This window comes from Cornus florida, unplaced genomic scaffold (genome assembly GCF_030987335.1).
Source record: "Cornus florida cultivar Cherokee Brave unplaced genomic scaffold, ASM3098733v1 CherokeeBrave_3.0.0_Hap2_Chr04, whole genome shotgun sequence".
Taxonomy (NCBI): Eukaryota; Viridiplantae; Streptophyta; class Magnoliopsida; order Cornales; family Cornaceae; genus Cornus; species Cornus florida.
This window is the reverse complement of record NW_026775574.1, coordinates 73,884,504-73,908,957: the sequence shown is the minus strand read 5'-3', so window position 1 is coordinate 73,908,957 and position 24,454 is coordinate 73,884,504. Positions and strand designations below refer to the sequence as shown.

The window sequence follows — 24,454 nt, the reverse complement described above, 5'->3', positions numbered from 1 at the left end:
TCACTTAACCACTGTTGAAACCTTGGCTGGATCCACCATTATCCCCCTTTCTGACACCAAGTGACCCAGAAACTTCACCTCCCACTGCCAAAATTCACACTTCTTGAACTTGGCATATAACTAGTACTCACGAAGCGTCTGCAAGACTATCCGAAGATGTCTATCATGATCGTCCTCTGACCTAGAATAGATCAAGATATCATCAATGAAAATAATGACAAACTAATCTAAATAAGCCCGGAAGACTCGGTTCATTAAATCCATAAACACTGATGGTGCATTAGTCGTCCCGAATGGCATGACACGAAACTCATAAGAACCATATCTCGTGAGAAATGCTGTCTTAGGAACATCTTGCTCCCTAACCCTCAGCTGATGATACCCAAAACGTAGATCAATCTTGGAGAAGTATGTGGCCCCCCTTAACTAATCAAATAAATCATCAATCCTGGGTAAAGAGTACTTATTATGAATAGTAACCTTATTCAACTTCCTGTAATCTATACACAGGCGAAGTGAACTATCTTTCTTCTTTACAAACAAAACGGGTGCTCCCCAGGGTGAAGTACTGCTGCGAATGAAACCTTGGCTGAGTAACTACTGAGTTTAATCCCTCAGCTCACGCATCTCCACCGGTGCCATCCTATATGGTGCCCTAACAATAGGCGTAGTTCCTGGAGCTAAGTCAATAACAAAATCGATCTCTCGACTAGGTGGTAACCCTGGAATCTCCTAAAATACATCTGGGAAGTCCTGTATGATTGGTATGCGATCCAAAGACACAATATCTTCCTCCCCCGTTTCCTCCTCCATATAGAACAAATAAGTGCTACCACCCCCATTAGAACGTGGCATAGCTACTACATATCCTGACCAAGTATGGTGAACACAATAAACCTATTAAAGCAATTAACTTGGGCATGGTAATGAGATAACCAATCCATCCCAAGTATCACGTCATAAGTGTGCATGTCCAGGACCAGTAGATTGGCTCGAAATTTGAGTCTGCCAACATCTAGTGTCACAGGCCCATCACTCTCATGTAAAATAGTTGTATCGCCCAATGGTGTAGAAATACCCTGAGTTCTAGTGCATACCCTCGTCCTCATCCCAGATAAAGTAACAAAGGTCCTAGCTACAAATGAGTGTGTAACATCCGTATCAAATAAAACACGTCCATGCAAACCATGAATAAGAAACTTACCCTCAACAGTCTGAGGTGCCTGAACATCCTATGGTATGGGGTTGTACACCCTGCCATAGTGCAACTGCCGCAGTGTTTATCCCTGAGTCTACAGCAGTGCCGGTAAATCCAGATGTGTCTGTCCCTGAATCCGTGGAACTGTGAAGCTAGTAGAGGCACTGGCACCCTTTGCCCCTGCTGCACACGCTGTCTCGGTCCCTGTCTTACTGTTGGACACTGCCTGGAAGTGTGACTATAATCCCCACAAGTATAGCAACTACCTTGGAAAGTACCGAATGGCCTCCTTTGTCGGTTAGCCTGTGGCTGACCGTATCCTACCTGTGGTCCCCCATTCTAGTATAGCTGAACAGGTGCCACATCCCTGGAGCATCTGATCCACCCTTGTACTTCTTCTAAGGCAGCTGTCCCTGGAAATTGCCCTTGTATTATATCGGTGACCATTCCTATTCCCTTTCTCAGCTGACTGATTAGTAGAGTCTCTATCACCCTGCTTCTCACCCTTGGCCTGTCTGAAATCCACGGTCAACTGATACTGTTGTAGAGCGGTGTCTACCACCTGAGCATAGGTAGTATAGGCTGGACTACCTGTGATAGCTCTCTTGATAGACCACATCAGTCCTTTAACGAAACTGTTGCGCTTCTTCTCCTCTGTATCCACCTCCTCCGGTGCAAAGAGATACAAGTATGTGAACTGCTGCTCATACTCTGCCACTGCCATGTTCCCCTGCTGCAGATTAAAAAACTCAGTCTTCATAACTGCCCTGACTGTATAAGGGAAATACTTCTCCACAAAGCATGCACTGAACTCATCATAAGTCAATGCCATCCTCTCCTCTATGGTGGTAACTGACTCCCACCACTGTAGGGCATCCCCAACTAGCTTGAATGTAGCAAGCATCTGCTTCTGAACCTCCATGCACTGAACCAAGCGAAGATGTCGCTCGATGTCTTGTTTCCACTGGTGAGCTGCTCTCACATCAGTGGAGCCTGCGAACTCAGGTGGGCTCCCCTTTGTGAAGGAACTCCTAGCCTTCTCCCAAGTATCAGTCTAAACAACTGGCGCAGGTAGCGGTGCTGGTAACGGTGCCAGCTGTACCTGAGGCTGATTCCGAAGTGCAGCGGTTACCCCAGTTTCTATAGCCCGAGCAATGAGGTCGTTGATGTGAGGAGGGTACTCTGGATTTCCTTCCTGATCCCGAGTCTGTTGAACTGCCTCCTAAACCTGACCATCACCATCCTGAAATCCAAGCCTTTGTTGCTCTTCCTCCCTTTGCTGAAGCAGTAAGAGATATTGTTGCCTATGTGCCGCTCTCCTTCCTTCCTAGTTCCTTGCACGTTCTGTCCATTGCTAAGGTTAACCATCTGTTAACACGGAAAGACAGACATCAGTACCATTTCTAAACAAACCGTAAGGAATACAATAAATCTTAAACTTAAGCTCTAATCAAGAGAAAACACTACGCGAAAGTCTTAATACGAAACATCCTAGAGACACTTGAACCTAAAGTGCTCTGATACCCACTGTGATACCCCAAGGATCCGAGGCACGGGTTGATCAGGCCCAGGCCCAAACCCGAGGGATATCAGACAATTAATATATAATCGAACACAGATGACAAAATGAATTTAAGAAATAAAAGTTTAAAGCTGAATGAAATCTAAAATATAATCCTTTAAATTAAATACTTAAAATCCCACATAATAAAGATTTAAATAATCCAACTCCAAAACCTCCAAGGGTACAACACGGGAATCCATCTCTAGTGGACCCCTAAAAAATACTCAAACAGTAATAAAATAACTGATAAAACATCCACAAGTAAGCTTTGAAGAGAAATCCTACATCGCCGGTAGAGTGAATAAAAAACCTCTGCTCAGCACGAACACTTCTAAGACTGGAACTGTCGTGAACCTGAAAAATAGAAGTGGGTTAGGCCCACGCGCAAGTTCTATACTACTACAATCCAAACAGAGGCCCGATACACATATACATCCTAACCAATCCAACAATAACTAAATAGTCTATAGATATATATATATTCACACTACAAGAATCTCACTGGACTACATGCCCGTCTCAACATAACTAGTAGGCACCATGCAAAACACACCTGAGGTGGGCATGACTACCTAGACCTAGCAGGGTACACATCTAACCATCATAGCCAGCTATGCATCCCAATGCATATACGCTCCCTAACCAATGACTCTGAGACTCAGGCTCATATCGTGGCACCATAAAAATATATTTAAATTCTATTCTAAGCCAAAGTGTCACTCAACTTTTTAGTGATCTGACACAAAATACAGGTAGGACTTAACTTTTGTAGTTAATCCATCCCTTAATCCAGAGTAAGTAGGACTTAGCGTTCTTTTTGAGCTAATCCCCCCTAGTATGTCACCGTCCCATACCGGTGCATACAAACCATCCATCCAGTATTGATAATATATATATGACAATATAACATATCAATATCAACATATCTAATCATAAGCATAGCAAGAATGTTTAACTAGCATGCTTATTCAATACATCTAGTACCTGATTCTCTAACAAATTTTAAATGCAGAGAATAAATATAACCATCCTATAACTCACAATAAGCATAATAATAATATTAACAGTAATTATATGCTTACTTGTAATTACTCCACAACATCCCACAAGTTGACATAAATAATTCTCGGCAAACGTTAACCAGTTTCTTATTAAGCATTAACTGAATTTATATTAGTTAATAGGCTTAATCTCTTACCACTGTTATATGATTTACATATCAAACTCCTAATTCAATTGCTAATTTAGAAAATTAAACAACTTGAATCGTCCGCAACAAAGTTTAAACTGAAAACTTCCCTAAGGGTTAGACTGTGACCCTATTTCAGCTTCCTATGGTATCTTATGAATTCCCATACCTTTTGCCTGTTTAACAAGGTTTCTTACTTTACTGAAATACCCTAGAATAGCCCTTGAATCAGCCTAGGACCTCAAAAATTCAACCGCAATAGCCTAGGTTCACAGAAAAGTCAAAAAACTGAAAACTGTAGAAGGAGCCGCCTCCAACCAAGTTAGAACCGCCTCCAAACATGATGGAACTGGATCTAAACATGTTGGAGCCGCCTCCAACCTTCCTTGAGCCAGCTCCATGATTCCATGGAGCAGCCTCTTCTTTCCCCTCTCTCCCTGATTGCTTGTTTCGTCTCCGGTGATCTCTATTATTTCCATTCCTCTCTGTTACAACCTCTAACGCTTTTAATTATGTTTTGACTGATTAAACTAAGTCCTAGGGTGATCCAAAGTTAATTAAATTCATTGATCATTAATCAAATTGAATTGGAACAAGAATCAAGCAAAAACAGTTTAAAAACGATTAACATTCACATAGAGGAAGACATACTGTTTTGAAATAAATAACAGAGCAACCAAATTAATTTATCTTAATTTCTTCCTTGGACTGTTTTAGGAATGTATAGAACATAGGCCAAAGAGATAGAGTTAGTATAAAATTTGCCTGTGAGATTTGGTTCAAAAATCTCAATGTCTTTCTCCTAAACTTTTCCGGCGATCCTTTGGTTTTGTCCTAGACTTCTCTATATGTTTCTTGCTTTTAGTATGCCATGAATAGGGTTCTAAAACCCTAGGCATATGCTCATTACATATATTTATAGGTTTACAGGTTTAAACTAAACCCTAATTTAATTCAAACCCTACACTAATCCTTAGTCGGCCCGTAAAAAACCTAATCAATGTTTAACTATGTCAGCTACATGCGTGACGTCTAAAAACCTAATTTAACAAAAACACATTTAAAGAAAGATATAATTAAGTCAAATAAAAAAATAAATCCAATTAAACAACAATTAAAACAAAACAATTTAAATAAAATAAAATAAAACCAAGTCATTAAATAATTCACAACCAATTCACAATTAAATCACCAAATTCACAATTAAATAAATTAAAATGCAATTAAACAATTAAATAAATACCCGGACTATCCTTTTAAAATTAGGGGTATTACAGATAAGCTCTCAAAGAAATATTGAACTAATTGCCATTTGGGCATGTCATGATGTGGACACTTCCTAAGCAATTCATTAAAGCATTCCCATGCCTCATGAAATGTTTCTCCGTCCCTATGTGAAAATTCTCTAATTGAAGTTCTCATAGCATTGGTTTTAGAAACCGAATAATACTTCTTCAAGAACTCTTGTTGCATTTCCGCCTAAGAAGTTATTGAAAAAGGCCTAAGATTGTTAAACCAATATTTTGCCTTATCTTTAAGGGTGAATGGAAAAAGTTTAAGCCTTAAGACCTCTTCCGGCATGTTCGTATATTTTACGGTAGAACATACTTCAAGAAACTCATCCAAATGCTTGTAAGGTTCTTCACTTGGAAGTCCATGATAGTTAAGAAGCATTTGAATGGTTTGTGGTTTGATTTCATAATGGTGTGCTCTAAATGGTGGAATTGAATGCATATGGGTGCATTATATTCATTAAGCACATAGTGATCTCTTAAAGCAAGGGGAGGATTAGCAATTGGAGGTGCAACATGGGCACCTTGGTTGTCTTGAATGATGGGAGGTGGTGGAGCATAGATTGGCCTTGGCATTCCCAATGGAACTTGGCCTTGTTGTTGTGGTGGATGAATATATGGCCTTGGCATGCCTAATGGAACTTGCATGTTATCATGATGCACATTGGGGTGGAGGATACCTTGTTGGTCTATGTGACCAAGGTCCTCTACATGGTCCTCATTGTGTCCTTCCATTAATGAAATGGATTGACTAGAACTACCTCTTCCCCTAGAGTTTCAAACAATGGATTCAAGCTGAAAATTTAAAGGGACAAGAGTGGGTCTCAATGATCTACGACCGTGCATGCACAATGCAACACAATAAATCAATAATCAACGAACTTCCTCCACATACAATGTTCCCATACTCCCATACTTTAACAACAATATGCAAGAAAAATAAATTGCCTCCACGTGGGCTCACGATTTATCTAAGAATTGAAATACAAGCCTCTATGCGGGCCGATGATTTAACTAAGGGTTTGAGTAAGAAATGCGTAGTTGTATTAAATAATATAAATACAATTTAATTTAATAGTCATATTATTATTCATAATTATAAAAGTTAATCATCAAAATTTGAACCTCCACATTTCGAAAGAAAGTCTTAAAACTCAGATTTTACTGGGATGTGTGAAAAAGTATTTCCTTATCAAAGAATTAGGGTAAAGTGCAATAAACCCCCTTCAACTATACCCTAAGTTCAACTAACCCCCTTCAACTACAAATAACCCCTCTCAACTATGGTCTTGGTGTAGTGTTATTCAAGATGAGGTGAAGGTGATAGAGGTGAAGCCCACTAAGAACAAGTTTTGGGGACAAGCCAATAGTGAGTGCTAGTTCTTAAGATGGTGCAAGGGGTGTGAAGGGTGTGATGAGTGCTGAAAAGTACACTTTTGAACCCCTTAAGTTTGAGTATTCTAGGACCTTTATCTATTTTATATGAAATACCCAAAATGCCCTCCAAAGAAATCTGGTCCAGAGGGTCAAAAAAGCTGCTAAATGGAAAACAAAAAACTGAACTTTGCAATCGATTTCCGATACCAAGATGGCATTTTCTGAAAAAACACGAAGAAGAAACCTCTTCTAAAATCACATTTTCTAAGTGACTATGTGGAGAACTAATTGGTACCATTAGAAAGATCATTTTGACGCGGTCAATTTAGACTCAAGAACGGACCAATTCGGAGTTAAAACGAGTGAGATATGGCCCGTTGAAAAAAAAAATGTTTGGAGTAGGAACAGTACTCACGGGGGACAGCCAAGAACCTGAGGGGCCCACCAAATGCAGCAGTAAGCCGCATGCACCCGCCAAAAAGCTGCGGAGGCCCGCCAAATGGGGCAGTGGCATGGGCTGGAACCTTAAAAAATGCAGGAACAATGTTTTTAGCAGCAAATTGAACTTAGAGCGCGGTTTATGAGGTCAAGATGACATTTTTCAGAAAAACACAAAAAGGAAACTCCCCCTAAAATCACATTTTCTATGTGACAAAGTTAAGAATGGAATTTATTTTCCAAAGAAAATCCCTAAAATGCCCTTAGATCAGTTTAGGCTCAAAACGCAAAAATGCAACTTTACACTAGGCATACATTTGACCCCAAATGCACTTCTAAGCTGAAACGGATATGCACACACACGTAATAAGTGATTTTAAGCTTGCAGGAATGGTCCATGGCTTCCAAAAATGGCCGAGTCAAAGTCCGACCCCCCAACGGCCAAAAAGGCGAGAATGAACCTAAAATGGAAACTTTGAAAACTAAAATCAACAAATGACTTCAAAATACCATTTAGCCCTTGGCCACTCTTCATGCATGACTAATGAGATCCTACGAAAGAATCAAAATGGAATTCCAACACCCAATACAAACATGGTGAAACAAAAACTTAATATTTTTCAATAATTTCATAATATTTCATGAAGTCATAAGTTACATAGGTTACAAAATACATGTCATTGGTATCCGGCCTCCTCTCATACATGTCAAATGCATTGTAAAGGGTGTACTTACATACACATTACATATATCGAATCAAAATTACACATTTTGACAATTAAGAATACAAATGGCATTTCAAGCCAACCTTTACAAGAACTAAAGCCTCCAAGTTAACTATCATCCAAGCAATGATGAACATCACACACCAAGTCTTCATACCTGAAACAGCCCCCCAGTAACTTCAGGGTGAGTAAACAAGTTTACTTGTAGAGGATGAGCATGCATCGACTCGATTTCTTTAGAGATTTTTAGGACTAACATGATACAGTTCAAAAGGGTCATGCCACCTAATGTCTATGTCGAGTGTGAGACTTAGGGAGCATCCTAAGCTACTTTAGCTCATTTCTAGCATAATTCACACCCTTCATACAATCCCAAACAACATAAGGACTTGCTATACAAAGCAACAAGATATAAATTCTCAAGGTTATCAACTTAAATCTAAAATACGAAAAACGACAAAAGTGGGTCATGCCACCTAACGTCTATGTTCCAAATAAATCTTTAGGATCATTCCTAAGTTGCATTTGAACAATATAGCATAGATGTACTTAACAGCATCAAAATTTACAATGATTCATTAAAATCATAAAGTTCGGATGTACTTAACAACATCGAAATTTAAAATGATTCATTAAAATCATAAAGCTTGGATGTACTTAACAACATCAAAATCGCTAATAACCAAAACCACAAGTCACAATTAAACATGATTGTCAACTTGGAATTTAATGCGGAACCAAATAGTGGAAGACTTGGACATCTAAGCTCAGAATTCTGCCGAGACCTCAAAGGTTATTCCGGGCACTGACCTGCAGGGAAGACCACTCTAAGTGCGCACTATTTCAATTGGGGAGAACTCATACCTCCTACACTGTAACAACCCTCAATTTTTCAACCCAGTGTGTCTTGTGATGACTCGAACTGGATCCAAGATGCGGAAGCTAGAAATAAGACAATGGTCTCCCAAGGCACAACACACCTCTAAGACCCTAAGATAACCTTTCATGAGGTCACAGAACTCAAAGGAATAGGTGCAGAAGCAAGACAAAGACAAGTACTTAGAGATATACATCATACCTAGGGCATAAGAATGGACTCTCACAGAGTTTCAAGACTCAACGGGAACAAAATGACGAGAAAGGCATCAAAACCATACAAGAGAAGAGCCAAGGATAAAATGGTCATTTTACCCTAAGAGGAAGGAATTTAAATTTCAACAAATCAAATTAGATCTAGAACATCCTAAAACACCCTTTGGTAACTTCACATGAAGTCCCAAGGCCAAAGGAAGAGAAATCCCAGATGAACCCTATCCCGGTTCAAACCAAATCCGACACCCTCTCACTAAAACAAGGATATCTTGAGCTATGAGAAAATTCTGAAACTAAAACTGGTACCATTGGAAATACAACAAAAAATTAATGAAGTTAGACTCAAGAATCACCTGATTCGGAGTCCGGGTGGAAAAGATATCAAGTCCTGAAGTTTAAGGAAGGGAAACCCTATCCTGATTCGAACCAAATTCTGACACTACCTTACTAAAACTTGAATATCTTGAGTTACAAGAGAAATATGAATCTCTAATTGGTACCACTGGAAAGCTCATTTTGACGCAGTCAATTTAGACTCAAGAATGGACCAATTCGGAGTTAAAACGAGTGAGATATGGCCCGTTGAAAAAAAAAATGTCTAAAGCAGGAATAGTATTTGCGGGCGCCCGCCAAAGACCCGCGGGGGCCTGCCAAACACGGCAGATTCTCGAGGGCACCTGCCAGAACATTGCGGGGGCCCGCCAAATGAGGCAGAGGAGTGGTCTGGAACCTCAAAAATTGCAGGAAAAGTGTTTTTAGCAAATTTTTGAGTTCGGAGTGCGGTTTTTGAGGTCAAGATGACATTTTTCGGAAAAACATGAAAGGAAACTCCCCCTAAAATCTCATTTTCTATGTGACAGAGTTGAGAATGGAATTTATTTCCCAAAGGAAATCCCCAAATTGCCCTTAAATCAGTTTAGGCTCAAAACGGTAAAAATGAATCTTTGCACCAAGCATACATTTGACCCCAAATGCACTTCTAAGTTGAAACGAATATGCACGCACATGTAATAGGTGATTTTGAGAGTGTGGGAATGGTCCATGTCTCCCGGAAATGGCCGAGTCAAAATCCGACCCCCCAACGGCCAAAAAGGCGAAAATAAACCTAAAATGGAAACTTTGAAAACTAAAATCAACAAATGACTTCAAATGACCGTTTGGCCCTTGGCCACACTTCATACATGACTAATGAGATCCTACGGAAAAATCAAAATGGAATTCCCACACCCAATGCAAACATGGTGAAACAAAAACTCAATAATTTTTAATATTTTAATAATATTCCATGAAGTCAAAAATTACATAGTATATGAATTACATGTCGTTGGCCTCCGGCCTCATCTCATACATGCCAACTACATTGTAAAGAGTGTACTCATGTATACATTACATATATGGAATCAAATATATACATTTTGACATAAAAGACTATAAGTGGCATTCCAAGCCAACCTTTACAAGAGTCAAAAACCTTAAAGTCTAGAATCATCCAAGCATAATGAGAATCTCGAACCTTGATTCCTAAACCTGAAAAATGTCTCCACTACGTGAGTGAGTAATATAAAGCTACTCGTAGGAAATGAACATGTATCGACCTAGCATTTTACAATTATATCACCTTAAGGTAAAACATGTTAAAGGGCTCATGCCACCTAACGTCTACGTTAAGGGTGAGACTCAGGGAGCATCCTAAGCTACCCTAAATCATTTATAGCATAATTCACACCGTCCATACAATTCAAACAACATAGAAGCATGCTATACAATGTAACAAGACATAGATTCTCAAAGCCATCAACTTAAAATCTAAAATACGAATCAACTAAGATGGTTCATGCCACCTAGCATCTATGTTCCAAATGAGTCTATAAGATCATTCCTAAGCTACATTTGAACATAAGAACACAAATCACGATATTGATGCAATTTAACCAACATTGGAACTTCCAATACAATGCATAAAGCACGAATTCCCAAAATTAACATCTTGAAACTTAAGATGGAAAATCGAACGTGGAACAACAAGTTACAACATCATCTAGTTATCAACTTGGAATTGAAATGCGAAATCAAACAAGGTGAATACTTGGACATCACGCCGAATTAAAATGACACCAAAGTTACTTTAGGGTTACTAGCCCACGGGTAACTGCCCTATGTGCGCACTAGACTACATAGAGGGACTATTCCCCATACTGGAACCACGTCCTAGCCGTAGCCAAACAACGACTTCCCCAAGTTTCCAAAATCAACAAGTTGTGCAACAACGTATATATTAACATGTATATACAAGATAATCAACTATCAACCACGCACAACCAAATTTGTAAACATATACAATACATGCTTTAAGTCCACCACTATTATGGCATGGAAGATGTCAAAAATAAAGTGTGCAACTCATTACAATAGACAAGAATATATTCCATAAAGAAAACATGATCTTATGAATATAAATATAACAATAATGTTACTCAATGCTCCAAACATAACCAAGTGAATATACAACAAGTCTAAGTCCATAATCCTAATATAAAAGTAACTTCTAAAACATGCTTGAATCCATGGAACAATAAGATATAGTTTAATTAAATGAAAATAATTAAACTCTCTAGATTTCAATTCATTTCCAAATGGCCTCAAAACAATATATGTTAAAAGACATATCATGGTCATTACATATATCAAATCAAAAGTGCAAAATGGGCAAGATACCATCATGTAGAATTTAATTAATCCTAAATTAATTAAATCTCTAATTTTCAAAAGTCACTCAAATGATCCCAAATAAATATATAACAAGCACTAAGTCATAGTCATACCACATATCAAGTCCAAAATGGGATACAAGCAATACATAATTTACTAGAATTTAAATCAATTTAAATTCATTAAATCTCTAGATTTGAAAACCTAATGAAATCATTCCAAATTAACATACAGCAAAGATCAAGTCATGGCCATGCCATATACCAAGTCAAAAGTGAGTTATAAGCAAACTACCATTAATCATAATTTCTCAAATTAATACAACACAAGCATATAAGTTATATAAGTATCAAAAACATGCAAGATAACAAACATATAACCATATAACATACCCTAACTCACTAGAGAAGTGTCTCTCTAGAATCCAAGGCAAAATCAACACAAAATGGCAACCCGTCTAGGGTTATGAAGAGGAGGATGAGGAGAACAAAAAGTGTTCCAAGCTTCATGGTCTAAGGTAAGTAGAAGACCCTCAAAAATCAAGATCAAAGCTTAAGGTTTCAAGCTCCATCCATGGAGGCTAGGGTTTGTGATGAGAAAGAAATGACATAAGGTGAAAAATAGGTGAGTGGAGGAACTAGAAATCCTCTACTCACTATGTGTTCCTACACCATGGTCAACACACACAACTATGGTCAATTGCACAAAAACCCCTCCTTAAAACCATAATCCCAAAGTGTCCCAAAAGTAATTTGCAAGACTTAATCCTAAGCCTACACTTGTCACTCATCCAAGGCTCCATCGTAGGCTTAATCTCAGGCCTACACTTGTCAACCATCCATGCCAACAAGTGCACCAATCCTAAGCCAACAAGTGCTTGAATCTCCACCCTCCACATGTCATCATCCAAGGCATCAAAGTGTTTCCACACAAATGTCAACAAGTGGACCAATGAGAGCGTGACACTTGTCACACTTTTTAAAATTGCAAAAAGCTCCTTTTTCAAAATATCTTCCAAATTAAATTGCAAAATGGTCCCTAAGACGAAAAATAATTACTTTACAGTAATTACACAAAAACCACAAAAGTTTAGAAAATTACAAAAAGGTTATGCACTTATACCCTTTACAAGAAGAGTAAACACTTAGCATGCTTTTCTACAAAAGTGAAAATACACATAGCATGGTATTTAAATATCATGGATGCATGCAAAACCGGAGTCAAATCCTAACACGAAAAGTAGGGTTATGCCAACAAAGTGACAACCGAGAAAAAGATGAAAGGTGAATAGTACTGAAAAATGAAAATGAGGAAATGACTCGGTTCTCACAAGAAAGTTGTCATTCCAAAGGAAAGAGTCTTGGAAACAATTCCCGAGCACTTGAGACGACACCAAGAGACGAAAAAATGAACTCAGAAAAGGAAAAACAACGGAAAAAAAATATATATATCCGTAAAAATCTGAGAAAAGGAAAGGAAGAAAAATGACCGGGTCATTACATACACTAGAGCCAAACTCTAGCCATATCATTTGTAACAACAATGATATCAAATGCTCAACACAAAACCAAGTGAATACACAACCAGTCTAACTCCATGATTTGAATATAGAAACAACTTCAAAAACACAAATAGATCCATGGAGTCACTAGATAGAATTTAATTAAACAAAATAATTAAATTCTCTAAATTTCAAAGTAAATTCAAATAACTTCAAATTAATATATGTTAAACAACATAACAAGCTTATTACATACATCAAATCAAAAGTACAAAATGAGCAAGATATCATGAAATAGAATTTAATTAATTTAAATTAATTAAATCTCTAAATTTCAAAAGTTATTCAAATGACCCCAAATTAATATATATCAAGCACTAAGTCATGGTCATACCATATGTCAAGTCTAAAATGGACTATAAGCAAAACACAATTTACTAAAATTTAAATCAAATTAAATCCATTTAATCTCTAGATTTGAAAACTCATCTAAATCATCCCAAATTAATATATATCAAAGATCAACTCATGGGCATGCCATTTACCAAGTCTAAAATGAGTTATATGCAAACTATGATAAATCTCTAATTTCTCAAATTAATAAAAAGTCATGCATACAACTTATATTTCATATAAGAGCAAGTAAAATAACTTGGAAAAATAAATTATAACACCCCCTACCTCACTAAAGAAGAGTCTCTCTAGAATCCAAGGCAAATCAACACAAAATTTCAAACCCTTCAAGGGTTATGTAGAGGAGGATGAGGGGAACAAAAAGTGTTCCAAGCTTCATGGTCTAAGGTGAGTAGAAGGCCATTAAAAATCAAGGTCAAGGCCAAAGGTTTCAAGCTCTATCCATGGAGGCTAGTGTTTTTGGTGAGGAGAGAATGAAATAATATGAAAATGTGTGAGTGGAGGAAATAGAAATCCTCCACTCACTATGTACTCTTACACCATGGTCAACACACACTTCTATGGTCAATTGCACAAAAACCCTTCTTTAAAAACATAATCCCAAAGTGGTCCAAAAATAATTGCAAGACTTAATTTGGAGCATACACTTGTCATAAATCCAAGGCTCCATCCTAGGCTTAATCTCAAACCTACACTTGTTAACCATCTAAGCCAATAAGTGCACCAATCCTAGGCCAACAAGTGATTAAATCTCCACCCTCCATATGTCCTCATCCAAGGCCTCAAAGTGTCCCCACACAAATGTCAACAAGTGGACTAATGAGAGTGTGACACTTGTCACACTTTCCATAAATTGCAAAAAGGTCCTTTTTGAAAATATCTTCCAAATTAAATTACAAAATGGTCCCTAAGACTAAAAATAATTACTTTACAGTAATTACACAAAACCCCAAAAGTTTAGAATATTACAAAAAGGTTATACGTCTATACCCTTTACAAGAAAAGCAAACACTTAGCATGCTCTTCTACAAAAGTGAAAATACACATAGCATGGAATTTAAATATCGTGGATGCATGCAAAACCAGAATCAAATCCGAATACGAAAAGTGAGGTGTGCCAACAAAGTGACAACAGCGAAAAAGACGAAAGGTGAATAGTGTCACAAAAGTGAAAATGTGAAAATGACTCGGTCCTCAAAGGAAGTCATCAATCCATGGAAAAGAGTCTCGGAAACCATCCCCAAACACTCAAGATGACACTAAGTGACGAGAAACCGAACTTAGAAAGGAAATGATCAATGGAAAAAAATATTCAAGAAAATCTAAGAAAAGGAAAGGAAAAAAAATGACCGGGTCATTACAACCTTCCCACCTAAAAAGGGATTTCGTCCCCGAAATCCAGCCCCAACAAAACAAAAGGCGGAACCAGGATAACTACGGAGTACATTTCCGAGTATCCCACTTAGCATGCTACAAAAGTGATCCTAGAACTGAAAAACAAACTACAAACCAATGTCATTCGCACCCACGTGCGCACGACTGGACAACCCCTCAAAAGAAAAATGACCACTCGGCCACACAACAAGTCAAAACTCACACACAGAACTCAAGGACAAACAAAGGAACGGAAGACCGCAACCATAAGCATCCCTCCTGATGAACTATCATACGAATCTAAAAATAATCACCAAAAGAACTCCAAGATAACCACGTATCAAATCAAGGTACTGAACAAGGACAACATAGCAGTACGAATAGCGACCAGGACCCGCCCATGACGTACTCAAATGTATGGTAGCAATAACAGTAGTTAGTGCCCGCCCACACTTACTCGTCAGTAAGGTAGCTTCGACTATAATGACCCGGTCATTTGTCTTCCTTTCCTTTTTCCTGAAATTTTACGAATGAATTTTTTTCATTTAATTTTCTTTTCTGAGCTCTGTTTTGTGTTGCTTAGTGTCATCTCGAGTGCTCGGAATTGGTTCCTGAGACTCTTTTCTGTGGATTGACAACTTTCTTTGAGGACCGAGTCATTTTCACATTTTCGTTTTCTGGCACTATGCGCTATTTTGTCCTTTTCCCTATTATGTCTTATCTCTGTTTGTCAGTTTTTGGCACAACCTCACTTCTCATGCTCGGAGTTGGTTTTTGACTTCACGTGTCTTCATCTTGAGTGGTTTCCTCGAAATACGTATCTTTACTTTTGCAAGAAAGTACTCTAGTTGCTCTCGGTGCCCACAGGAGCATGGATGCACAATTCTTTAGAATCTTTTTCATTTCTTGGGGTGTTTTTCATAAATATCTTTTGAAGATATTTTATTTCAGGGGCATCTAAGAAAATATCTTTTGGAAGATATTTTCATTCTGGGCCATAAATGCAGTTTTCTCTTTTTGGATGGGCCATTGTACAATTTATGAAAGTTATTACAAAATGTCTTGTTTTGAGCCTGGATCCTCGTACGGGATTCATTTTCACATTTCATCGAGTTGTGTACTCTTGGAATTTCCTCCTGGTCGATGTTTTCCAGTTTTAGGGTTTCTGGCCCCGGTTTGCGCCAAACTTGTTTTGGGCATAACTTTCTGCTCGGGACTCAGTTTTTGACGCCGTTTCTTCCGTTGTTCATATTTTATCATTTTAAATCTTTTTTGTTCATAAATTTTTGCCATTTGAGCGCATATGCTCAAATTTTACTTTTTCAGACCCGGCGAGGCCCGTTCGGGGCACTTTTTGAGATTTCTATAAAAGGGGGGTGAGATATTTCATTTTTCATCTTCTCCCCTCTTCATGCACGACCTGGAGCTCCCATAGCAGCCCAAGGGGTGCTGCCATCTTCTCTCTCCTCTTTTGGTTCACTTTTCCTTGATGAAAAGTCTTCGGCCTTAACGTTTGTTGTTCCCCTCTCCGTGCTCTACCTTTCCCCCTTATTAGAATTCAATTTTGACCATTTCTTGAGTTTGGTTTTGAAGTCAAGTTATGATTTTGATGGGGCTTTCATGGGGGTTATGTTCACGGCGTTGTCCCCGACAAAACCTAGTAGTATCGTCGAATTCGGAGCACTTTTATTTTGGTGGGCCTTTGGGATTTTCATCTCAAATTGAGGTAGGAGATGTTCTAGGTTTAAATTCTTGTTATATAACATGCTTGTGATGCTTATACTACTTGTTTTCATGATTAAATATAAAATCTAGAGATTTTATTATTATTTTTCTTGTACGGGATCTAATTTTTCCGGTTGCTCATGACTTGGTTTAAACATGTAGCATGATTTTATATTGCCCCTTGATATGCTCATTGTCGTGTATTAAAATTGGAATATTTGAATAAGTATTAAAGATTTTATTTAATATTTATCTTAGGTGAAAGATTAATTCACATGGCCTTAACTAGCTTGAAATTAATACGTGTTAGCATATTAAATTAGGCCTTAGCATGCTCTTCAACATAGTTGGATTTGAAAGTAATTGGAGGTGTTTTGAAAATTAGTAATTATTAATTAATTTGCCCCGAGTGCACTATTCACTCTATTTAAATTCCAACTTGATATTCTCTATTTACATGCCATATAGCTTCACATATATTTGATTTATTTTGAAACCTTTTATTTAATTAAATTCCATGTTTAAGATTTAATCCTCACAATGATATACAACTTGGAATTGTATTGTGGCATGCTAGAAAATTAAGCTTAGGTTTAGTTGTTCACATATATTAAATTGGAATTAATTGTATGAGAATTGCAACTTTTAATTTATATTTAACTTTAGTGAAAGTTTAATTCGCATGGTCGTAAATTGCATGAAATAAGCTTGTAATGTAATATTACATTAGTCCTTGGCATGTTCTCTAAGGTATGTTAAATTGAGAGCATTTGGTTAAGTTTGAAAATCTATAGATTTTAATTAAAAGAATTAATTAAAATCTATTTTACGGTCCCATTAGCTTAATTAAGCTTTTAACTTGATATTTGTATTGGCCATGACTTGTTTACTAGTATATATTAATTTGGGACTATCTGAAGTTATTTTAGAACCTTGGGATTTAAATTAGCATGATTTAATTAAAGTTCTACTTTATTGTTCTAACAACCTAATTTAGTTTTAGAATGGATATAGGTGATGACCTTGCCATGTCCTTTAACATGTGTTAAATTGAGGTTAATTGGAATTGAATAGGAATCTATAGAATTTAATTGTGTTTACCTATTTAAATTCTATCAATTTGCTCCATGATCTAGTTGTGTTTTAGAGAAGTGGTTTCTATGTTCAAATCATGGACTTAGACATGTTGTATATTCATTTGGTTATGTTTTGAACATTGGATAACATAGTTGCTATGTTTGTATTCATGAGAATATGTTTTCCTTATTGAATATATTGTTGCCTTGTGTAATGATTTGCACACTTCGTGTTTAACATCATTCATGCATAGCGTGTAACGAATCGCACACTGAAGATTCGACATTCATCACATCATATTAGTTGTGGACTTAGAGCATGTATTGTATAGGTTTCCAAATTTGGTTGTGCTTGGTAGATAGTTGATTATCTTGCATATTCCTGTTGATATATGCGTTGTTGCACAACTTGTTGATTTTGGAAACTTGGGGATGTCGTTGTTTGACTATGGCTAGGACGTGGTTCTAGTACGGGAGATAGTCCCTCTATATAGTCTAGTGCGCACATAGGGAGGTTACCCATGGGCTAGTAACCCTAAAGTAACTATGTTGTCGGTCTGATCCGGCGTGACGTCCGAATATCCACTTTGTTTAATTTCGCATTTCATTTTCAAGTTGATAACTAGATGATGTTGTAACTTGTTGTCCCTTATTTGTCATTCCATTTTAAGTTACATGATGTTAACTTTGCAAAATTGTGCTTTATGCGCTGTATTGGAAGTTCCAATGTTGGTTAAATTGCATCGATATTGAAAATCGTGTTTTGACATTCTAATAAAGCTTAGGATTGATCCTATTGATTCATTTATAACATAGACGTTAGGTGGCATGAACCACTACTGTTATTTTGTGCTTTAGATTCTAAGTTGAGGGCTTTGAGAACTTAAACCTTGTTGCATTGTATAACATGCTCTTTTGTTGTTGAATTGTATGGATAATGTGATTCTTGTTAACTTGTATTCAAATATACTTTTGTCATGTTGTATAAATTACTCTAGACCTAGTTCAATTGTATTGAAAATGCAATTCATGTTAATCTATGCTCAAGCATTCTTCTTGTCGTGTTTTTTGGATTATCCCAACCATGATTCGTTTCATACACATATGTATATCATGATTCTTGTTGCTTAGACTCTAAGGTAGTTTAGGATGCTCCCCGAGTCTCACTTGGACATAGACGTTAGGTGGCATGAGCCCCTTTAACATGTTTCACCTTAACGTGGTAAATTTGTAAAATGCTAAGTCGTGCATGCTCATCTCCTACGAGTAGCTTTATGTTACTCACCCCTACGATACTAGGGCATATTTCAGGTACAAAGACTTGGTTCGTGAAGCCTAGCATTCCTTGGATGTCGTGTAGCTTTCAAGTTTCCATTTCATGCAAATGTTAGCATGAAATGTCATTTTGTAGACTTATATGTCAAAATATGTATATTTGATTCCATGTATGTAATGTGTACATAAGTGCACTCCTTTCAATGTATTTGACATGTATGAGATGAGGCCGGAGGCCAATGACATGTGTATTATATTCTATGCAACTTTTTAACTTCATGAAATGTTATGAAAACCTTAAAAAATCGCAAGTCATTGCTTCACCACGGTTGCATCGGGTGTGGGAATTCCATTTTCATTCTTTTATAGGGTCTTATTAATCTTGTATGAAGTGTGGCCAAGGGCCAAATGGTTATTTGATCCCATTTTATATTTTTGGATTCCATGTTTTCCATTCCAAGTCCATTTTTGCCTTTTTGCCCGTTGGGGGGTCAGATTTTGTATCGGTGGTATTTTTAAGTCATGGACCATTGTAGCACATCCAAATAGGTAAGTTACATTTGCGTGCATGGTCGTTTCCGGGCAAAACCTTATTGTTTGTGTTTTGAGCCTCTTGTGAATTCATTTTGCATTTTTTTTGCATATTCTGATCTAGGGGCATTATAGACCTTTCACTGTGGTTTTATTTTCTTATTCCAACATGGTTGAATAGAAAACATGATTTTAAGGGGGGTTTCTTTTCCGTGTTTTTCCAAAAAATGTCGTCTTGGCATCAGAAATCGCTTATGAAGTTCAGCTTTCCGTTTTCTATATAGCAGCTTTTTCGACCCTCTGGACCAGATTTCTTGGGAGGGCATTTTAGGTATTTTACATTGCTTCTTTTTTAATTCTTTCACGAGTCACGTAGAAAACTCAATTTTGAGGAGGGTTTCTTCTTTGTGTTTTTGCAATAAATTCATCTAGGCCTCTAAATTTAGCCTCTGTTCCTGATTTTTCTGAAAAATAACCACATAGCAGCTTTTGGGCTGCTGCTGCCAGCCATGGTGCACACAGCGCGCGCGCGGCGTGCATGGGCGCGCGCATGGGCGTGCACATGGGGCTGTCATGGCCCATCGTCGGGCCGCCGCGACGTCATTTCTTCTTTTGGGCGTTTCTCCTTTGTCCGGACTCCGATTCAAGTGAATTTTTTTTTTAACTTGACTAATTTTTCACTGTCTTTCCAACGGTGTGCTCGGTTGCACCCGGTTCTTCCTGGATAATTACCAGTTTACCCTTTTTGCCTTAAGTGCTCGTTTTTCTTCGTCATGCCATTTCTCCTTCGTCCGGACTCCGAATCATGTGATTCTTGAGTCCATCTTGATTAGTTTTTCGTTGTCTTTCCAGCGGTGTGCTCGGTGGCATCCGAATCTATAGTTTTCAGAAATAACTATTTTGCCCCTGGGGGGCTTATTTGTCATATTTTCGATCTTTTGCTTCCGCATCAGTTCTTGTTGAGTTCCACGACCTCATGGAAGGTCACTTTGACTTCTTAGAGTCTTATTTTCTGTTTTTGCTTCCGCATTCGGATCCGTTATCGGATCATCCTTACGGTTCATCATAAGACACGTTGGCCTAAAAACCAGGGTCATCACATCGACGGCAACTAGCACTCGCCCACAACATAAAACTTTGTACGGTAGTATGACAGTATAAGGCACTAGTTCATAACCTGCCCCCACTAGGTCTACCCATGAAACCTCTCGATACAAATGACATCAATGTCAAAAATGATCAATACTAAAAACACCACGGAGCCCAGACATTTTGTGAGAGTTGAGATATCGTCCAAAGACGCCAGGCCTAACCATCCTGGCTAATCCCAAACTCTGACAACAATGCCATAGGTAACACTACGCTTGAGGCCTTAAATCCCCAATACAATAAAGCTGATAACTCTAATGTTTCAAAATACTTCCATAACAACATCAATCAAAAATCCCAATCCTGAAAAACAAGTCAAACATCTAGAAACCAAAATGAATCTCATTACAAGACATTTCATTAAAAGTCCTACATATCTCCCTGAAGCAGATCAACTACAAGACTACACCGAAGTCAAACATTGGATTCACATCCCTATCACGGATAACTAGATCCTCGAAACACAAGTCCACCAAGTGGCACACATATCAAAATTTTGACAACAATTAAAATCACAAAATAAGTCTCTTAAAACCGTACTCGGCAACACCAAGTTAAGTCAAAATTCCTCAATTTCCATCCATAAACAATCACTGGAACTACGATTTCTCAAAACTATACCTAGTCACAATTAGGATGAGATGACTCCACAAACAAGCCATATCCAACAACGATCCTTCAAAACTCCTATTAAGAGTCAACAACATCAAGATTTCTAAAACTGAAACAAGTCTCCAAAAGGCATACTCAAAAGAGCATCGAGCTCACCTTACGAATCAAACAAATCCTCAATAATATAGACACAAGTCCCTGAAAAATGATCTTACACCAATCCACTCACTCTGAGCACCACAACCCGTTAACAACCACAGCAAAAACTCCCCAAGGGAAGATACGGAAGAAAGGGAACCACCAGTCCCAAGAAGGACAACACCACAACTCTGTCTTTGAAACGAAAGACACAAAGTTAAAGACTTCACCCCTTACATAGAAGTAAGTCGACCAAAATCAACCAAATCCTCACCAAGGACTCAAGATAACAGTGGTGGTCCTCACGGACCAGCCAACCTCAAAGATGTGCACAACGCAACGAAGAGAAGAGACTCACTCCTTGTGAAGTCCCTTACTCGAACTAAGAAAAGAGAAGAAATGTCAACACGACGAGTACGAAAGGGGAACAAAAGGAAGAACTAAACATGGAATTCATGCAAATAACAAGGAAATGCAACTACTAAGAAGGTAAATCTACTCACATAGATAAAATCAAGGTCATATGCAGCACATCTCCACGTAAGCACAAAATCATGTCACTAAAGTACAGTAACAACATGGCATCTCTAAGCATATAAATAAGGTATGCTAATACCACACAACAAGAAAGTAATGTGGACCCACTTTCACTTACTCATGCATCACAATATCATAATTTATACTACTAACATAGTAGTAAACGAAACTGCAGAAGATAAAAATGATGCATTAATGAACTCCATGGATATTGTGTCCTAGAATGTCTAGGTAAAAGGAAATATTAGTCCTAGCCATAAATTGTCTCCAAAAACCCAATGCGATAACAACCCGTCTCAAAACAAACATGAGCCTTTACCACAATGGTAAAACTCTCACAATCCAACTCCGAATCTAGAGGTGACACTATAAGTGACACTAACAGTGCAATGCTCTTACTACCTAAAACATCAATCAATTGACTTGATCCCAAAAGCATCATCACACAAGGAGAACTCAAAGAAAAGGGCAACTATAGCCATACCAACAACAACCAAATCAATCACTACGACTGATTTCCAAAATAAACATCATCATCATTGTTCAAAAGGACAATGCCTATCACAACAAAACCAACACTGATTCCATCCGAACTACACTTGTAGCTAGCCAGTACGGTAGCATAACAGTACCATACACCCGCCCACAAACGTACCCACCTATGAAAATTGCAATCCCAGAGGAATCATCCCAATCAACCAAGGATTCTAAGAGATCCATAACCTCATCATGGCCTAAAACCAACAAATCCAGCACTACGGCAATGCCAAATGACTCATCTCATGAGAGCTTAAACAAAAGATGTCTCACCACCTACCTCAAAACCAATGCTAGGTCGACAATAACCTTCATTACCACGAAACTGTTACTATAATCACCATCAACCTCAACTCGTGCCTCAATGACTAATCCCGTGTCATGCCGAATATGTAACACAATTATGCATATACAATTCTAATCTAGCACACATCACATGTCATGCTCTTTACATTAGAATAAAATTATGCTTAAACAAATGGCATACTACATATACCATATAAGCACATAAGCATATAAACATGTTATCAAACCAAAACATGTTATCATGAAGCATATAAACACATAGAGCATGGTAACATAAGCATGATATGCACCAAAACCCGTCATCCAAAGGTTTTCAAACCTAGCAGCTCTGATACCACCTGAAACGACCCTGGATTTTTCAACCCAGTATGTCCTGTGATGACCCAAACCGGATCCAAGATGCGAAAGCACAACAAAGACAAGTCCTTATAGATGTACGTCATCCCTAAGGCACAAAAATGGACTCTCAAAGAGTTTCGAGACTTAATGGAAACAAAATGAAGAGAAGAACATCAAAACCCTACAAGAGAAGAGCTAGGGTAAAATGGTCATTTTACCCTAAGAGAAAGGAATTTAACTTTCAACAAGTCAAATTAGATCTAAAACATCCAAAAACATCCTTTGGTAACTTCACATGAAGTCCCAAGGCTAAAGGAAGAGAAATCCCAGATGAACCCTATCCCGGTTCAAACCAAAACCGAAACCCTCTCACTAAAACAAAGATATCCTGAGCTAGGAGAAAAATCTAAAACTGAAACTAGTACCATTGGAAATACAACAAAAAATTAATGAAGTTAGACTCAAGAATCACCTGATTCAGAGTCCGGACGGAAAAGATATCAAGTCCTGAAGTTGAAGGAAGGGAAACCCTATCCCGGTTCGAACCAATTTCTGAAACAACCTTCCTAAAACTTGAAAATATGAAGTGACAAGAGGAATATGAAGCTCTAATTGGTACCATTAGAAAGATCATTTCGACGTGGTCAATTTAGACTGAAGAACGGACCAATTCGAGGTTAAAACGAGTGAGATATGGCCCGTTGAAAAAAAATATCTGGAGCAGGAACAGTACCCACAAGGGCTCACCAAGAACCCGGGGGGGCCCCCCAAATGTGGTAGTAAGCCACGGGGGCCCGCCAAATGGGGCAGTGGCATGGGCTGGAACCTCAAAAAATGCAGGAACAATGTTTTTAGCAGCAAATTGAACTTAGAGCGCGGTTTATGAGGTCAAGATGACATTTTTCAGAAAAACATGACAAGGAAACACCCCCTAAAATCATATTTTCTATGTGACAAAGTTAAGAACGGAATTTATTTTCCAAAGAAAATCCCCAAAATGCCCTTAGATCAGTTTAGGCTCAAAACGACGAAAATGCAACTTTACACCAAGCATACATTTGACCCCAAATGCATTTCTAAGCGAAAAAAAATATGCATGCACAAGTAATAAGTGATTTTGAGCTTGCGGGAATGGTCCATGGCTCCCAGAAATGGCCGAGTCAAAATCCGACCCCCCAACGGCCAAAAAGGCAAAAATGAACCTAAAATGGAAACTTTGAAAACTAAAATCAACAAATGACTTCAAATGACCGTTTAGCACTTGGCGACACCTCATACATGACTAGTGAGATCCTACGAAAGAATCAAAATGGAATTCCCACACCCAATGCAAACATGGTGAAACAAAAACTTAAC

The 24,454-nt window shown here is 38.0% G+C and overlaps 1 pseudogene; it reads left to right on the top strand.

The window, feature by feature from the left end:
• Positions 1-5,269: 5,269 nt before the first annotated feature.
• LOC132305686 (small nucleolar RNA R71) lies at positions 5,270-5,368 on the top strand (annotated as a pseudogene).
• The last annotated feature ends 19,086 nt before the right edge of the window (positions 5,369-24,454 follow it).